The sequence below is a fragment of the Suncus etruscus genome, chromosome 3, assembly GCF_024139225.1.
Source record: "Suncus etruscus isolate mSunEtr1 chromosome 3, mSunEtr1.pri.cur, whole genome shotgun sequence".
In the NCBI taxonomy this organism is placed as follows: domain Eukaryota; kingdom Metazoa; phylum Chordata; class Mammalia; order Eulipotyphla; family Soricidae; genus Suncus; species Suncus etruscus.
This window is the reverse complement of record NC_064850.1, coordinates 150826438-150844089: the sequence shown is the minus strand read 5'-3', so window position 1 is coordinate 150844089 and position 17652 is coordinate 150826438.

Genomic DNA, 17652 nt, shown 5'->3' with positions numbered 1-17652 from the left:
AGGAAAGAAAGAAGGAAGGAAGAAAAAGAAAACTACAGACCAATATTCCTGTTGACTACAGTTGCAAAGATGCTCAACAAAATCCTAGCAAGTAAGATCTAACACCTCATCAAGAAGGTCATAACTCATGAACAAATAGGTTTAAGAGCTGTAAGGATAGTTTAACATATATAAATCAATCAATATAATAAACTATGTTAACAAAAGAAAATTGAAAACCACACAATTATAGCAATAGATGCAGAAAAAGCACTCGATAAGGTCCAACACCCATTAATGATTAAGAAAACTTTTAACAAGATGGGAATGAAGGAACTTTTCTCATTTTAGTCAAGGCCCTCTACCACAAGCCAATGGCAAATATTATGCTTAATGGGCAAAAACTGAAGATCCTCCTAAGATCTGGCACAAGGCAAGGCTGCCCCCTCTCCCCACTCCTATTCAATATAGTATTTGAAGTACTTGCAATAACAATTAGGCAAGAAAACAATATCAAGGGCATCCAGATAGAAAAGGAAGAAGTTAAGCTCTCACTGTTTGCAGATGATGTGATACTAGATTTAGAAAACCCTAAAGGCTCTATCCAAAAGCTTCTAGAAACAATAGATCATATTACAAAGTAGCAGATTACAAAATTAACATGTAAAAATCAATGGCCTTATTGTACACAAATAATGATAAAGTAATGGACATTAAAAAAACAATTCCATTCACATCAGTGCCACACAAACTCAAATACCTTGGAGTCAACTTAACTGAAGAGGTAAGGACCTATACAAAGAAAACTACAAAACACTGCTTCAAGAAATAAAAAAGGACACAAGGTAATGGAGACATATATCCTCTTCATGGATCAGGAGGATTAACATCATTAAAATGGCAATACTCTCCAAAGATTTGTACAGTTTTAATGCAATTTCTAAAGATACTCATGATGTTCTTCAAAGAAGTAGATCAAATACTCCTGAAATTTATTTTGAACAACAAACACCCACAAATACCTAAAGCAACCCTTAGGATAAAGAATATGGGAGGCATCACTTTCCCCCAAATTTAAACTGTACTACAAAGCAATAGTCAACAATGGAATAGACCTGAGTAGTCAGAGAATGCCCCCCAGATATACAGCAAATTAATATTTGATAAAGGGGCAAGAAATGCAAAATGGACCAAAGAAAGCCTCTTCAACAAGTGGTATTGGGACAACTGCTCAGCCACATGCAAAAAAGCAAACTCAGATCACCATCTAATACCATGCACAAAGGTCAAATCCAAATGGATTAAATTCTTGATATCAATCCCAGAACCATAAGGTGTATAGAAGAAAACATATGTAAAATACACAATGACATTGAGACTAAAGACATCTTTTGTGTGTGTGTGTGTGTGTGTGTGTGTGTGTGTGTGTGTGTGTGTGTGTGGTTTTTGGGTCACACCCGGCAGTGCTCAGGGAAAATTCCTGGCTCCATGCTCAGAAATTGCTCCTGGCAAGCATGGGGGACCATATGGGAAGCCAGATTCGAACTGATGACCTTCTGCATGAAAGGCAAACGCCTTACCTTTATGCTATCTCTCCAGCCCCAAGACTAAAGACATCTTTAAGGAGAAAACATCACTGTCCAAACAAATGGAAGCAGATAAACAAATGGGACTATATTAAGCTGAGATGCTTTTGCACCTCTAAATAGTGGCTAGAATACAAAGGCCATCCACAGGATGAGAGAAATTATTCACCTAATACCTACCGGACAAGGGGCTAATATCTAAGATATACAAGGTACTGACAGAAAAACTAAACATCTAAACCCATCCAAAAATGTGGAGAAAAAATGAATAGACACTTCCTCAAAGAAGAAATACAAGTGGTTGAAAGGCACATGAAAAAGTCCTCCACATCACTAATAATCTGAGAGATGTAGCTCAAAACAGCAACGAGGTACCATGTCATGCCACAGAGACTGGTACACATCAAAAACAAACACACAGACAAAAAGCAAGAACACTCAGTGCTGGTCGGGATGTGGGGAGAAATTCCTTGCTTGTGGAATGCTGCCTAGTCCAGCCTTTATGGAAAACAATATGGAGATTCCACAAAAAAACTGAAAATTGAGCCACCATATGATTCAGCTAAGGATATACCTATCCTAAGGATATACCTGAGGAACACAAAAACAATACAAAAATACTTTCTGCACACCTATATTCATTGCAGCACTATTTACAATAGTCAGAATCTGGAAACAACCCAGATACCCAACAACAGATGAGTGGCTAAAGAAATGGTGGTACATATACACAATGGAATACTATTCAGCTAGTAGGAAAAAAAATAAAGTCATAAAATATTTCTATACATAGATGGATATGGAAACTTTTTTTGTTTTGTTTTGTTTTGTTTTGGGGCCACACCCGGCGGTGCTCAGGGGTTACTCCTGGCTGTCTGCTCAGAAATAGCTCCTGGCAGGCACGGGGGACCATATGGGACACCGGGATTCGAACCAACCACCTTTGGTCCTGGATCGGCTGCTTGCAAGGCAAACGCCGCTGTGCTATCTCTCCGGGCCCGGATATGGAAACTATTATGCTGAGTGAAATAAGTCAGAGGGAGAGAGATAGACAGAATAGTCTCACTCATCTATGAGATTTAAGAAAAATAAAATATAGTTTTTTTGGTTTTTTGGGTTTTTTTTTGGGGGGGGGGCACACCCGGTGATGCTCAGGGGTTACTCCTGGCTGTCTGCTCAGAAATAGCTCCTGGCAGGCACGGGGACCATATGGGACACGGGGATTTGAACCAACCAACTTTGGTCCTGGATTGGCTGCTTGCAAGTCAAACACCGCTGTGCTATCTCTCCGGGCCCCTTTTTTTTTTTGTTGTTTTAAATGTTTTTAATGTTTTTTTATATAGTCACAGTGAAATTACAAGGTAGACATGTTTGGGTTTCAGGCATACAATATTTCTTTTTTTTATATATATTTTATTTAAACACCTTGATTACATACATAATTGTGTTTGGGTTTCAGTCATGTAAAGAACACCACCCATCACCAGTGCAACATTCCCATCACCAATGTCCCAAATCTCCCTCCTCCCCACCCGACCCCAACCTGTACTCTAGACAGGCTTTCCATTTCCCTCATACATTCTCATTATTAGGACAGTTCAAAATGTAGTTATTTCTCTAACTAAACTCATCACTCTTTGTGGTGAGCTTCCTGAGGTGAGCTGGAACTTCCAGCTCTTTTCTCTTTTGTGTCTGAAAATTATTATTGCAAGAATGTCTTTCGTTTTTCTTAAAACCCATAGATGAGTGAGACCATTCTGTGTTTCTCTCTCTCTCTCTGACTTATTAAGAAAAATAAAATATAGTTTTATAGCTAAGAGATTAAGCCAAAAAAACCTCCCAGCTACACTAACTTTTGGACTGAAAACTCTGGGGTCTTCTCAAAGTGAAGTTTGGCATTTTCCCCATAACCTCTATAGCAGTCACACCCACATCTCACAACTACCACATTTAAGTGGCCCAGATATAGCTTTAAGAATAATCTCAAAAGAAATGCAAACAGAGCAGATCAAAATTATGGGTACATTTGTTTTGAGCTGGAAACTCTGGGGCTCCTTGGGAGGGGACTCAGCAGAGAATCTTTCCAGTTCCCAGATACTGAAGCACCTACACCATTTCCCACATATATGGCTGCACAAAACCTCCAAATTCCACAATACTGACAGGCCAGTAGGAGCACAGCAAATTAAATGGGAAAGTAAAATAGAAGCCAACTAAGCTCAATAATCAAAAGCAGTAACATGGAAGGTCCAACTAGCAACAGCTTAGTAATACCTGAGACAATGCCTTTAAAAAACATTGTCAGGGTCAGGGGTTAGAGCACAGTGGTAGATGTTTGCCTTGCACAAGGTTGACCCAGGATGGACCCAGCATCCATATGCTCCCCAAAGCCAGGAGCGATTTCTGAGTGCATAGCCAGGAGTAACCCTTAGGGTCACCAGGTGTGGCCCCAAAACAAATAAAAAAAAAAAACCATGTGAGATACAATGATTTTCACATTTTTTCTAAACTATTTTTAATAAAATTTCCATTTTGATGTAACAAGCTATAAAAAACAAATTAGTTTGTCCCTATCAAGGGAGTCATGATACCAACAACAGAGAGTGTGTGAAAAATAAAAGTGTATTGGCACTACAGACAATGACCTGGATTGGACAAACTAGTTTGCCTGGAGCCTAGAGTTGGTCTTATGCCAGGAAACTTCAGGAGTAGGGTCTCCTTGTATTCAGGCCAAGGCTTTTCCTTTCCATGTCCCTCATATTTTGGTGGACCTATGCAAACAATAATTGCCACTCTAACACCGTTTTTACTGTGCTCCTTTGACTCTAATCCGTAAGAAAAACAACCCACTTAAACTTTTGAGGTTAACTTAAACTAATATGCATGTGCATGGAAATGTAAAAAAGTACATTGCCTTCAATGTTTAAGGAATTAGATAAGTTTTATGGCTTTAGATTGCTTTGTGTGCTGCTAAGAAATATTATGTACTACAATCTGGGTCTTGAGGGACAAAGTAATTGTACATGGGTTCTGTTTTATTTTTCTTAATGTTCTTTGGCTGAAAAGTTCAAAGTTAAGATATCAGCAATGGGACTACTGAGAATTCTGTTTATGGGTGATTGTCTTTCCACTGTAACTTTACCTTGTCCTCTTTCTTTGCATCTTTGTTCTCATAATTAAAAATAAAAAAAAATAATAATAATAAAGGGAGCAAGCTTGGGGGGGTGATTAAAGACAATGGTGGAAAGAATAATACTGATGGTGGAATTTGGTGTTGGAACATTTAATGCCCAAAACAACAGTATTCTGAACAATTTTGTAAACCATGGTATTTAAGTAAATTTTTTTAAAAAATTTAAAAAAGAAAAGAGAAAAATAAATATGATTATGTAAGAAATATATCAGGCAACTTCTCAAATAAGCAAAAGGGATGATATTCAAGAAGCAAAGAAACACTAAATTGAATGCATTCAAATAAATTACATTATAAACTTCTTATCATTAGAAATTCTGAAAACTAAATACAAAAGTCAATTTCTAAACTCTCTCTAGAAATTGTTCTTTATTTGTAGGAGAAGATAAATTCCAATAACTTTATATTTATCATATAAAACTATGGAGTCTGGAAGGCGACAGCAAATTTTCAAGAAAATTTTAAACTGCGATTTGATACCAGGCTAAACTGTCCTTCAAAATTAAGAGCCAAAGAGACAGTAGAGTGGGCAAGGTGCTTCCCTTGCACACAAACAACATGGTTCAACTCCTGGCACTTTAAGTGATTCCCCCAAGAATTTCCTGCAGGAATCCCAGAGCACAGGATTAAAGAGACAAAGATGATATTCTCAAGATGAGGGAAACTAATACAATTTGTTGTTATCTGTGTTGTCTTTAAAAAATAGGCACAAAAGTTCTTCAAACAGACGATGGCAATGGAGGTAGGCTGAGAACCTTAGACATTAAAAATGGGAGAGTTAAAATTAGTAAAAGTATTTAAAGGAGTCCCAGTAATTTCATTTTGTGACTGAAGCAAAATTTAAAACATGATCTGATGTGGTGCTAGTCTCAGCAGAGAAGAGTCAAGAGACACACATGTAAATCCAGGGTCATGGTAATACCAACCCCCTGTTCCAAACATGGTTCTGAAACTTCATTCTACAATTACCATCTGAAATTTTCTACTGTTTCTTCCTTTCCCATTTCCAGTTTGGGTTGGGAAATAAGGGGATAGAGAGATGCTTTCTCCTAGCAGTTTGCAAAGCCATGAACATGAAAGCTCCATGAGCAGATCATAAAAAAATTGAGCCACTGTTTAGTCCTGCACTATCAGATACAGTGCTACTGGCTCCTGAATCTCTTTTCCATCACAGAATCCTATTTTTTTTTAAATTTATTTAAACACCTTAATTACATACATGATTGTGTTTGGTTTTCAGTCATGTAAAGAACACCACCCATCACCAGTGCAACATTCCCATCACCAATGTCCCAAGTCTCCCTTCGCCCCACCCGACCCCCACCTGTACTCTAGACAGGCTCTCCATTTTCCTCATACATTCTCATTAGTAGGACACTTCAAAATGTAGTTATTTCCCTAACTAAACTCATCACTCTTTGTGGTGAGCTTCCTGAGGTGAGCTGGAACTTCCAGCTCTTTTCTCTTTTGTGTCTGAAAATTATTATTACAAGGGTGTCTTTCATTTTTCTTAAAACCCATAGATGAGTGAGACCATTCTGCGTTTTTCTCTCTCTCTCTGACTTATTTCACTCAGCATAATAGATTCCATGTACATCCATGTATAGGAAAATTTCATGACTTCATCTCTCCTGACAGCTGCTTAATATTCCATTGTGTATATGTACCACAGTTTCTTTAGCCATTCGTCTGTTGAAGGGCATCTTGGTTGTTTCCAGAGTCTTGCTATGGTAAATAGTGCTGCAATGAATATAGGTGTAAGGAAGGGGTTTTTGTATTGTATTTTTGTGTTCCTAGGGTATATTCCTAGGAGTGGTATAGCTGGATCGTATGGGAGCTCGATTTCCAGTTTTTGGAGGAATCTCCATATCGCTTTCCATAAAGGTTGAACTAGACGGCATTCCCACCAGCAGTGGATAAGAGTTCCTTTCTCTCCACATCCCCGCCAACACTGTTTATTCTCATTCTTTGTGATGTGTGCCATTCTCTGGGGTGTGAGGTGGTATCTCATCGTTGTTTTGATTTGCATCTCCCTGATGATTAGTGATGTGGAACATTTTTTCATCTGTCTTTTGGCCATGTGTATTTCTTCTTTGTCAAAGTGTCTGTTCATTTCTTCTCCCCATTTTTTGATGGGGTTAGATGTTTTTTTCTTGTAAAGTTCTGTCAGTGCCTTGTATATTTTGGAGATTAGCCCCTTATCTGATGGGTATTGGGTGAATAGTTTCTCCCACTCAGTGGGTGGCGCTTGTATCCTGGGCACTATTTCCTTTGAGGTGCAGAAGCTTCTCAGCTTAATATATTCCCATCTGTTAATCTCTGTTTTCACTTGCTTGGAGAGTGCAGTTTCCTCTTTGAAGATGCCTGTAATGTCCTGGAGTGTTTTGCCTATGTGCTGTTCTATATATCTTATGGTTTTGGGGCTGATATCAAGGTCTTTAATCCATTTGGATTTTACCTTCGTACATGATGTTAGCTGGGGGTCTAAGTTCAATTTTTTGCAAGTGGCTATCCAATTGTGCCAACACCACTTGTTGAAGAGGCTTTTCTGCTCCATTTAGGATTTCCTGCTCCTTTATCAAAAATTAGGTGGTTGTATGTCTGGGGAACATGTTCTGAGTATTCAAGCCTATTCCACTGATCTGAGGACCTATCCTTATTCCAATACCATGCTGTTTTGATAACTGTTGCTTTGTAGTACAGTTTAAAGTTGGGGAAAGTAATTCCTCCCATATTCTTTTTCCCAATGATTGCTTTAGCTATTCGAGGGTGTTTATTGTTCCAAATGAATTTCAAAAGTGTCTGATCCACTTCGTTGAAGAATGTCATGGGTATCTTTAGAGGGATGGCATTAAATCTGTATAATGCCTTGGGGAGTATTGCCATTTTGATGATGTTAATCCTGCCAATCCATGAGCAGGGTATGCGTTTCCATTTCCGTGTGTCCTCTCTTATTTCTTGGAGCAGAGTTTTATAGTTTTCTTTGTATAGGTCCTTCACATATTTAGTCAAGTTGATTCCAAAATATTTGAGTTTGTGTGGCACTATTGTGAATGGGGTTGTTTTCTTAATGTCCATTTCATCCTTATTACTATTGGTGTATAGAAAGGCCATTGATTTTTGTGTGTTAATTTTGTAGCCTGCCACCTTGCTATATGAGTCTATTGTTTCTAGAAGCTTTTTGATAGAGTCTTTAGGGTTTTCTAAGTAGAGTATCATGTCATCTGCAAACAGTGAGAGCTTGACTTCTTCCTTTCCTATCTGGATTCCCTTGATATCCTTTTCTTGCCTAATCGCTATAGCAAGTACTTCCAGTGCTATGTTGAATAGGAGTGGTGAGAGAGGACAGCCTTGTCTTGTGCCAGAATTTAGAGGGAAGGCTTTCAGTTTTTCTCCATTGAGGATAATATTTGCCACTGGCTTGTGGTAGATGGCCTTCACTATATTGAGAAAGGTTCCCTCCATTCCCATCTTGCTGAGAGTTTTGATCAAGAATGGGTGTTGGACCTTATCAAATGCTTTCTCTGCATCTATTGATATGATCATGTGGTTTTTATTTTTCTTGTTATTGATGTTGTGTATTATGTTGATAGATTTACGGATGTTAAACCAGCCTTGCATTCCTGGGATGAAACCTACTTGATCATAGTGGATGATCTTTTTAACGAGGCATTGAATCCTATTTGCCAGGATTTTGTTGAGGATCTTTGCATCTGCATTCATCAGTGATATTGGTCTGTAATTTTCTTTTTTGGTAGCGTCTCTGTCTGGTTTAGGTATCAAGGTGATGTTGGCTTCATAAAAGCTATTTGGAAGTGTTTCTGTTTGTTCAATTTCATGAAAGAGTCTTGCCAAGATTGGTAGTAGTTCCTCTTGGAAAGTTTGATAGAATTCATTAGTGAATCCATCTGGACCTGGGCTTTTGTTTTTCGGCAGACATTTGATTACTGTTTTAATTTCATCAATGGTGATGGGGGTGTTTAGATATGCTACATCCTCTTCCTTCAACCGTGGAAGATTATAAGAGTCCAAGAATTTATCCATTTCTTCCAGGTTCTCATTTTTAGTGGCGTAGAGTTTTTCAAAGTAGTTTCTGATTACCCTTTGAATCTCTGTCATATCAGTAGTGATCTCTCCTTTTTCATTCCTGATACGAGTTATCAAGTTTCTCTCTCTCTTTCTTTGTTAGGTTTGTCAGTGGTCTATCAATCTTGTTTATTTTTTCAAAGAACCAACTTCTGCTTTTGTTGATCTTTCGGATTGTTTTTTGAGTTTCCACTTCGTTGATTTCTGCTCTCAGCTTTGTTATTTCCTTCTGTCTTCCTATTCTTGGGTCCTTTTGTTGAGCATTTTCTAGTTCTATTAGCTGTGTCATTAAGCTACTCAGGTAAGCTCCTTCTTCCTTCCTGATGTGTGCTTGCAACGCTATAAATTTTCCTCTCAGTACTGCTTTTGCTGTGTCCCATAAGTTCTGATAGTTTGTGTCTTTATTGTCATTTGTTTCCAGGAACCTTTTGATTTCCTCCTTGATTTCATCTCGGACCCACTGGTTATTGAGCTTGAGGCTGTTTAACTTCCAGGTGTTAAAGTGTTTCTTCTGAGTCCCTTTGGAGTTCACAAATAATTTCAGAGCCTTTTGGTCAGCGAAGGTAGTCTGCAAAATTTCTATCCTCTTGATCTTATGGAGGTATGTTTTATGTGCCAGCATGTAGTCTATCCTGGAGAATGTCCCATGTACATTGGAAAAGAATGTGTATCCAGGTTTCTGGGGATGGAGTGTCCTATATATATCCACTAGGCCTCTTTCTTCCATTTCTCTCCTCAGGTCTAGTATATTCTTGTTGGGTTTCAGTCTGGTTGACCTATCCAGTGTTGACAAAGCCGTGTTAAGGTCCCCCACAATTATTGTGTTGTTGTTGATATTATTTTTCAGATTTGTCAACAGTTGTATTAAATATTTTGCTGGCCCCTCATTCGGTGCATATATGTTTAGGAGAGTGAATTCTTCCTGCTCTACGTACCCCTTGATTAATATAAAATGTCCATCTTTGTCCCTTACAACCTTCCTGAGTATAAAGTTTGCATTATCTGATATTAGTATGGCCACTCCAGCTTTTTTATGGGTGTTGTTTGCTTGGATAATTTTTCTCCAGCCTTTTATTTTGAGTCTATGTTTGTTCTGACTATTCAGGTGTGTTTCTTGTAGGCAGCAGAAGGTTGGATTGAGTTTTTTGATCCATTTAGCCACTCTGTGTCTCTTAACTGGTGCATTTAGTCCATTGATGTTGAGAGAAAGAATTGTCCTGGGATTTAACACCATCTTTATTTCAAAATTTGGTGTGTCTTTTGGGTAGTCTTGTCTTAGATTAGGTCTTTCAGTTTTTCTCTTAAGACTGGTTTTGTGTCTGTGAAGTTTCTGAGCTGTTTTTTGTCTGTGAAGCCATGTATTCTTCCGTCAAACCGGAAAGTGAGTTTTGCTGGGTATAGTATTCTGGGTGAAGCATTCATTTCATTCAGTCTTGTCGCAATATGCCACCATTGCTTTCTGGCATTGAGTGTTTCTGGTGACAGGTCTGCTGTAAATCTCAGGGAAGCTTGCTTGAACGTGATTTCCCCTTTTGATCTTGCTGTTTTCAGAATTCTGTCTCTATCTGTGGGATTTGTCATTGTGACTAGGATGTGTCTTGGGGTGGTTTTTCTGGGGTCTCTTTTGGTTGGTACTCTTCGGGCATGCAGGATTTGATCACATATATTCTTTAGCTCTGGAAGTTTCTCTTTAATGATGTTCTTGACCGTTGATTCTTCCTGGAAATTTTCTTCCTGGGTCTCTGGGACTCCAATGATTCTTAAGTTGTTTCTGTTGATCTTATCATAGACTTCTATTTTCATCTGTTCCCATTCTTTGACTAATTTTTCCATTGTCTGCTCATTTGCTTTAAGTTTTTTGTCCAATCTCTCCTGCTGTATGGAATTGTTATGTATCTCATCTTCCACAGCACCAAGTCTATTCTCAGCTTCTGATACCCTGTCCCAGAGCTTATCCATTTTGTCATTCACTTCGTTTACTGACTTTTTCAGTCCTGTTAGTTGACATGTTATTTCAGTTTGGAGTTTTGTGATTTCTGTCTTCATATTTTCTTGGTTCTTATTAGTGTTCTAATCAACTCGATCCATGGTTTCTTGGAGTCCGTTGAGCATCTTCCATATTGCTAGTCTAAAGTCCTTATCTGAGAGGTTGATTAGTTCGTTGGTCATTATCTGGTCCTCAGAATTGTCATCTTCATTCTCTATGTCTGATGCTGGCCTGTGTTGTTTCCCCATTGTCACACTTGTATTGTGGGTTTTTCTACGTGTTGTGGTGGTATTCATTGTCTATATGATGCAGGCAGCACACTCCTCTGGCTCCTCCCTTTCTGGATGGGCTGACTTGCCTCTAAGGGAGGGGAGTCCTCCGTGGATGAAGCCTCACACTGGGTCAAATCTTAGGCCCGAGCATGCAACAGAGAAGACAGTCCGGAGAGAAATGTTTGCTTCTGTGATATAGCGCCGTTCTTAGTGTGATTTTTCCTTCTTGTTGCAATGGAGTTCTTTCCTTAGAAAGAGTGCACGGCCGCCTAGCGAAGCGGAGCGGCCATGCTCCGCTGGAGCCTCTTTTTGCCCCACTCGCAAGAGTTTCACGCAAGAGGACAGTAGACAGACATAGACAGGTCACACTCACAGTTTTTCACAGTTGGGCCCCACTGGGCCGGTGTACTTTCGCGGATTTTCCCCGCCTGGTGTCACATACAGGGAGCCGGCTTTTGCAAAGCTTTGCCGGTTTTCATGCTCTCAGAATCCTATTTTTTTAAGCTTTGATGGTTCTAATTTAATTTTCAGTTTCCTTGAGTCCTTGATCCCAGTGACTTGTGATTAGAGAGGTGAGTTAGCACCCTGGATCATAGACACTTCTAAAAAAGAAGTGCTCTCAAAGGCCGAAGCTCATAGCCCAGAAGATAGGACATGACTAAAACTCAGTCTCCCACAATCAAGAGCTGTCATGCAGTGAAAGGCATATTCCACAGCATGTGCTTTGCTTGGTCCCAAGTAAGAGTCAGACTTCAATTTCTATCAACAGTATTCACAACTGAAAATCACATTCCAAGGCAAGACCTGTCTCAACTACTTATTTTTCTTATCTTGTTTTCCTCTGGAAGATAATCTTTGGGGATTTTGTGGACATTGTGCTTTATTTATGTTTACCTGGTGCCATATTCAAGTCCCATGCTTAGGAGCTTCTTTAAGTCACCCGAGCTACTTCATATCTGCTGCTACCTATTAAATTACAAGAGAAAAGAGTTTCTTTTTTTAATTTTTTTATTTTTAAGTATGAGAACAAAGATGTTTTTCTTAAGGATTAGAGTCAAAGGAGCACAGTAAAAACGGTGTTAGAGTGGCCTAAATACAAGGAGACCCTACTCCTGAAGTTTCCTGGCATAAGACTAACTCTAGGCTCCTGGCAAACTAGTTTGTCCAATTCAAGTCATTGTCTGTAGTGCCATTACACTTTTATTTTTCACAGTTTCTGTTGTTGGTATCATGTTTCTGTATTAAAGATCCTGGAATCTGCATATCCTTCATTGCAGTCAGGATGGTGCCCAGCGTCCTCTCGTTTCACCTCACAATTAAAGGGCAATGCAGAGAACCCTGTCCTGTAAGCAGTTCGTTGTTCTTGTCAAGTCTTCTTAGTGTTCAGGGAAGTCTCTTTTGAGCAGGTTGATGTCAGAGCCATGGTAGGGTCTTCCCTGGTAGAGGATTGCTTCCAGGTGTTGTTATAAAAAACCTTGGATGTTTCGTAGATAGCTTCCCTGGTTCAGGGGTGAATGGAGGATGCCCATTCTTCTGAGACCTGTGCCTTATTTACTAATTCCCACTAGAAAAAAAAAGTAAAAACCCTAGGCTGCAAAATAAATCCGGGCAAAATTAATATTGCTCAGTGCTCTTCTTACCTCTCATATAAATGTAACATTGATTTCCGCTTACTAATGACAGTTTGATAGAAAGGAACTCATTTCTGAGTCCGTGCTCCTTTTCCTAATGGATCCTGAAACACACCACCGACTGTAAGGCTATATTCAATGGGGAAAATTTGACTTCGTTCTTTTAATTAGTATTGTTATTAGGGCTTCAGTCTTGTCTCGAAATGTCACTGCTAGCGTCCTGGTGAAAAACAGGCTGTGAAATGTTTTCTCCTGTAGCGTTTTCATCTTCACTCTAGCAGATGATTGAATCCATTTTAATTTCTTTGCAAGAGGATCATCGGATGTTCCGTCCCGAGTGATGGTCGTTTTAAAAGCGTAAATGTGCCACTTTCACACTTGGAGGGCCACGTCCCAGGCTCTTGGCTTTGGTTGTTATGGAAATGAAGCGCACCCTCCACCCTAACCTCCACCCCCCAAAACCTTCACCCCAGGTTTCCACCCCCTCGCACCCGCACCCGAGGCTGCACAACACCGCGGGACGAGGCCCTGCCAGGTCTTGCCGCCAGGGGACACGAAAGATCGCCAAGGTGAGCAGGTCCCGGAGGGTCCCCTCACCCCTTCCCGGTCCTTGGCGCTACACAGAGGAACCTCAAGAAATAACTTTAACCAAGTATTCTAACCTGAAGCCCGGACATCATGCTGTAACCTGAAAGTACGGGCCAGTTGGTTTGTCCCTCTACCTCTGCTCAAATGCGCGTGGCACTCAGTAGTAAGAGCGGTGACTCCCAGAAATTTGTCCCGTCCTCTGATTCACAGTCCTCCAAAAAGAGAGGGAGGTCAGGCGAGGCTCGTGATGCCGGCACAGACTCAAGCAAGGACCCCAGGACAGGAATCAAGATCTGTCTTGTCTTTATTTCAAGGCACAGCGAGAGGAGAAGCTGCTGCGTTTGAGCAAGCATGAGAGAGCTGCAAGGCGCTTTTGCAGGTGGCTGGGCCTTTGGTTCTTCTGTTGCTCTGATACCTGGCTCGCCTGGCATTCGCTACGCTGTTGCAGATATTGCGCCTGCAAAGTCCAAGGAAAAGACCTGGAGCAGCTATGATGGTTCCTTCCAACCAAGACGTGACTCCTAGAGAGTTGAGTTCTCTCAGCTGGCACTGTAGAATGTTCCAGGAGCATGCTTGACCCTGTCATGTTTGGGAGAAACAGCTCCTGTCCATTTTACCCCAGAGAGAGACAAGACAAAGGAAGGCTCAAAGGACAAATGCCTCCCCATTCGAGTTTATTCCATTTATGGAAACAGCTGTATGTTTCTCAGGGATGTGATTAGCTCTGGTGACAACTGAACAGCGCTGCCTCACAAAACTAAGGAGGTGAATAATCAGAAAACTCACGACTTCCTCTCTGGAATCTGAAGCCCAGCTTTGGGGACTGGAGTTTGGAGCGGAACCAAACAGACCCCGTCAGAAAGGGGACAGGTGTGCATTGACAAAGATGTCTCAGACAAAGTGAATACCTTGTCTCAGTGCTCCTCCACCTGAGAGGGTTTCATGGGTCTACGTTCCACCCTATGGCCTTGTTTGTCCTTACTCTTGACAAGACAACATTTGGACTTTTTGTTTTTATTATTCATTTTTTATTAATTATTTAAAAAATGCATCACATAGTTGACATAGTTGACCACAATACATCTGTTCCAGATAAGAGAAAGTAAAGTTATTGAAAAAATAGAACAAAAATAAAATGAAAAAAAGAAAAAAGAAAAAGTACAACAGCAAGCACATTTGTGAAAAGTATGGTATCTCCAATGAAATCATTAATACAATGACAGAAGGTTTAGTAAGCTCTTGTTAGTTTTCTATTCTGTTAAATTGGAATGTTCCTTTAAAGATGATAGCATCAAATAAATGAAGTTGTCGAGAAATTCAAAGCACTAATTGCTGATACTACGATGTAGTCAGCTGCTAGGCCTCCTGGAAGATATGGGGAGACAGTGTCCATACTTGCTCCAAAACGCCCTGGTAATATCAGCCCCAAAACCATCATACCTAAATTGTAGTCAGATTGGTGTACCTGAAGGGCATCCTACAGGGTCAATGATGAGGCAGGGTCATCAGGGAACTGGTAATTGTAGATGATGGAGGCAGCAAGAGTGGCTTCAGCAGGGGAGGGAGCTTGGCCCACTCTCTTCTTCTGAGATGGTCATCTTTCTACTACGTGGGCCAGTGTAGCTATAATCTTTCTCTGATTGGTTTATATCTCCTTTGAGAAAAAGAGTGAGTCTATAGAGCTGGCCTGATTTAAACATGTCGATGGAATTCATAGGCGCAGTTACAGCTCCATTTCAATTTTTTGAAAGGAATGTTTTAGACCAGAGGAGAGCAGGTGAGCTTATACAAGCAGTTTAGAAAGTTTTAAAGATTTTTTTTTTCATTTTGAGTTTTTGGTGATGGAGGATGGGGGGAGAGTCAGACCCAATGATACTCAGGGGTAACTGGTTCTGAACTCAGAAATTACCCTTGGAAGTACTCAGAGGACCATATGGATGGCAGGGGTCAAGACTGGATTGGTAGCATGCATATAAGGCAAGTGGACTACCCACTTGTACTACCTGTCAAGGCCCCAGTCCTTAAAGTTTGGCTCCAGAGAGCTGGCATGGATATTTACCAGGCTGTAGTCCTTACTCTGGTCTGGAAATAGACTTACCTGCACAGCTAACCAGTCCAAGATTTAGCTTCACCACTTAGAATCACCTGCACCCAGTGTTGCAAGTCAGCCCCTGAAGAGGTTGACTGATGGAGGGATGAAGGATGAGGTCTTTCCCCTCCAGCTCGGAGCACGAGTCTGCCACCCTGTTCTGAGGTGAAATGGCGGGTAAACAGCTCGCAGTCAGGCTTGTGGAAATATTAGCTTTATTCGGTGGACAAGACTGAAGTCCAAAGTCTCAGCCTCAGTTCCAGCCAAAAAGCTCCTCGCCTTCCACAGACCCTTGTTTTTATCCCCCAGAATCAGGTACCACCCAATGGTGGGATCAGATACCACCCAATGGTGGAAGCAGAATCAGGTACCACCCTAGGGTGAGGACAGAATGCTAGGTCACACCCTAGGGTAGGGCACAATCACCGATCAGGGTAGGGTCAGTAACATAATAATCCCATAAAATGTCTACATACACAACACCAAGTATCTTGGGGTCCAGACCCCCAGCAAAGATGTCACTTTTTCTAGAATTCAATAACCCCATTCTCCTAACCTACTTTCACAAAACTTTCTCAACTAACTTGCTTTAATTTTTAGAACATCTCCAGATTCCTTGTATAAACCACTAACATCCTGTTGCCACCTAGTAAAATGGGGGCAAGGTTACCCAGCACCCACCACTGTAGATTTGTAGTACTTCTGGGAAATAAAAGAACTCTACATATAAACAGTAGTGGTAGAGAATCATAGAGGAAAGCTGGTTTCCAGCCAATTATTGTTATGCAATACTCAGCCAATCTTTGATAGCTAAAAATACATTTTTATATTCCTTTGGGTATTATATATTAAAGACACTGGAACAAGTATGTGATACTGGCCATGTATTTAGAAACTACATTAAATAGGAACACTGGAATAATTTTACACTAATACAATTTTATTTTGCTTTCAATTGTCACATTCATTTTTTAAAATTATTTGGGAGGGTACACCCTATGATGCTCAAGGCTTATTCCTAAATCTGAACTCAGGTATCACTCCTGGCAGGCTCAGGGGGTACCAGGGATCAAACCCAGGTCAGCTTCTAGCAAGCAAATTTCCTATCTGCTAGTTTGTCTCTCCACTGTTTGAAATTTTTTGATATTCATTAGTGAGGAACTATAGAGCTAGTGTAGAGGTTAAGGTGCTTACCTTGTATGCAGTTAACCTCAATTTTATCCGGGGGTCTCAACAGGAGTGATCCCAGAACACAGAGCCTAGACTTGCTTCTAAGCACAACCAGACATGATCCCATCCTCAAGTAAGGGAATTAGCAATGGGTGTTCATCAGCCTTTCCCTACTAAGCTAAGTCCAAACTTTGCTCAATTTTTAAAAGTCTTAATCATTTTAAATGGCATCTCCCTTGCTGGTCTGTCTTCTTTCTCTGAGCAATGTACTGTCCTGTCTTTGGGCTTTTTTCCCCCTCTCTCATATCAACTAGTTGCTCTTTTTTTGTTTTTGTTTATTTGTTTGTTTGTTTTTTATTAGCCAGGAGTGACCCCTGAGCATCAAACGGCCCAAAAAAACCCAAAAAAATAAAAGAAATCGCTCCTGGCAGGCTCGGGGGACCATATGGGATGCCGGGATTCGAACCATCATCCTTCTACATGCAAGGCAAACACCCTACCTCCATGCTATCTCTCCGGCCCCACTCTTTTTGGTCTTAAGGCTCAGCCAGAGAAGAAAAATGGGCACAAAGTTCTTTTCAGATCGAGAATATGACTGTTCTGTTCACCTGAGCCCATCACTGGGAGAGTATGGACACACTCCCACACTGGGGCAATGCATCCTGTGCCATACTCTTTGGTTTCTTCTCTTTTCATCACGTGTGTGAGAGATAGAGATAGAGAGAGAGAGAGAGAGAGAGAGAGAGAGAGAGAGAGAGAGAGAGAGAGAGAGAGAGAGAGAGAGAGAGAGAGACCTGGCTGTGCTCAGAGGCCACACCTGGTAGTACTTGGTGAACTATATGCAGTGCTGGGATTCAAACCAGGGTCATGGCCACAGTTACATGCAAGGCAAGTGCTTTAACCTGTGTACTCTCCCTCCTTCCCAGTCTTCGGTTTCTTGAAGTCAATCTGCCTGGTGTACTCCATCCTCAGAACCTTCAGCCTAATTTTCCTCTTGCACCCTTTCCTCTGATGGGCAACATAGATGCCATCACTATGTTCCAACAGAACTTTATCGTGTTGTATTAAGTA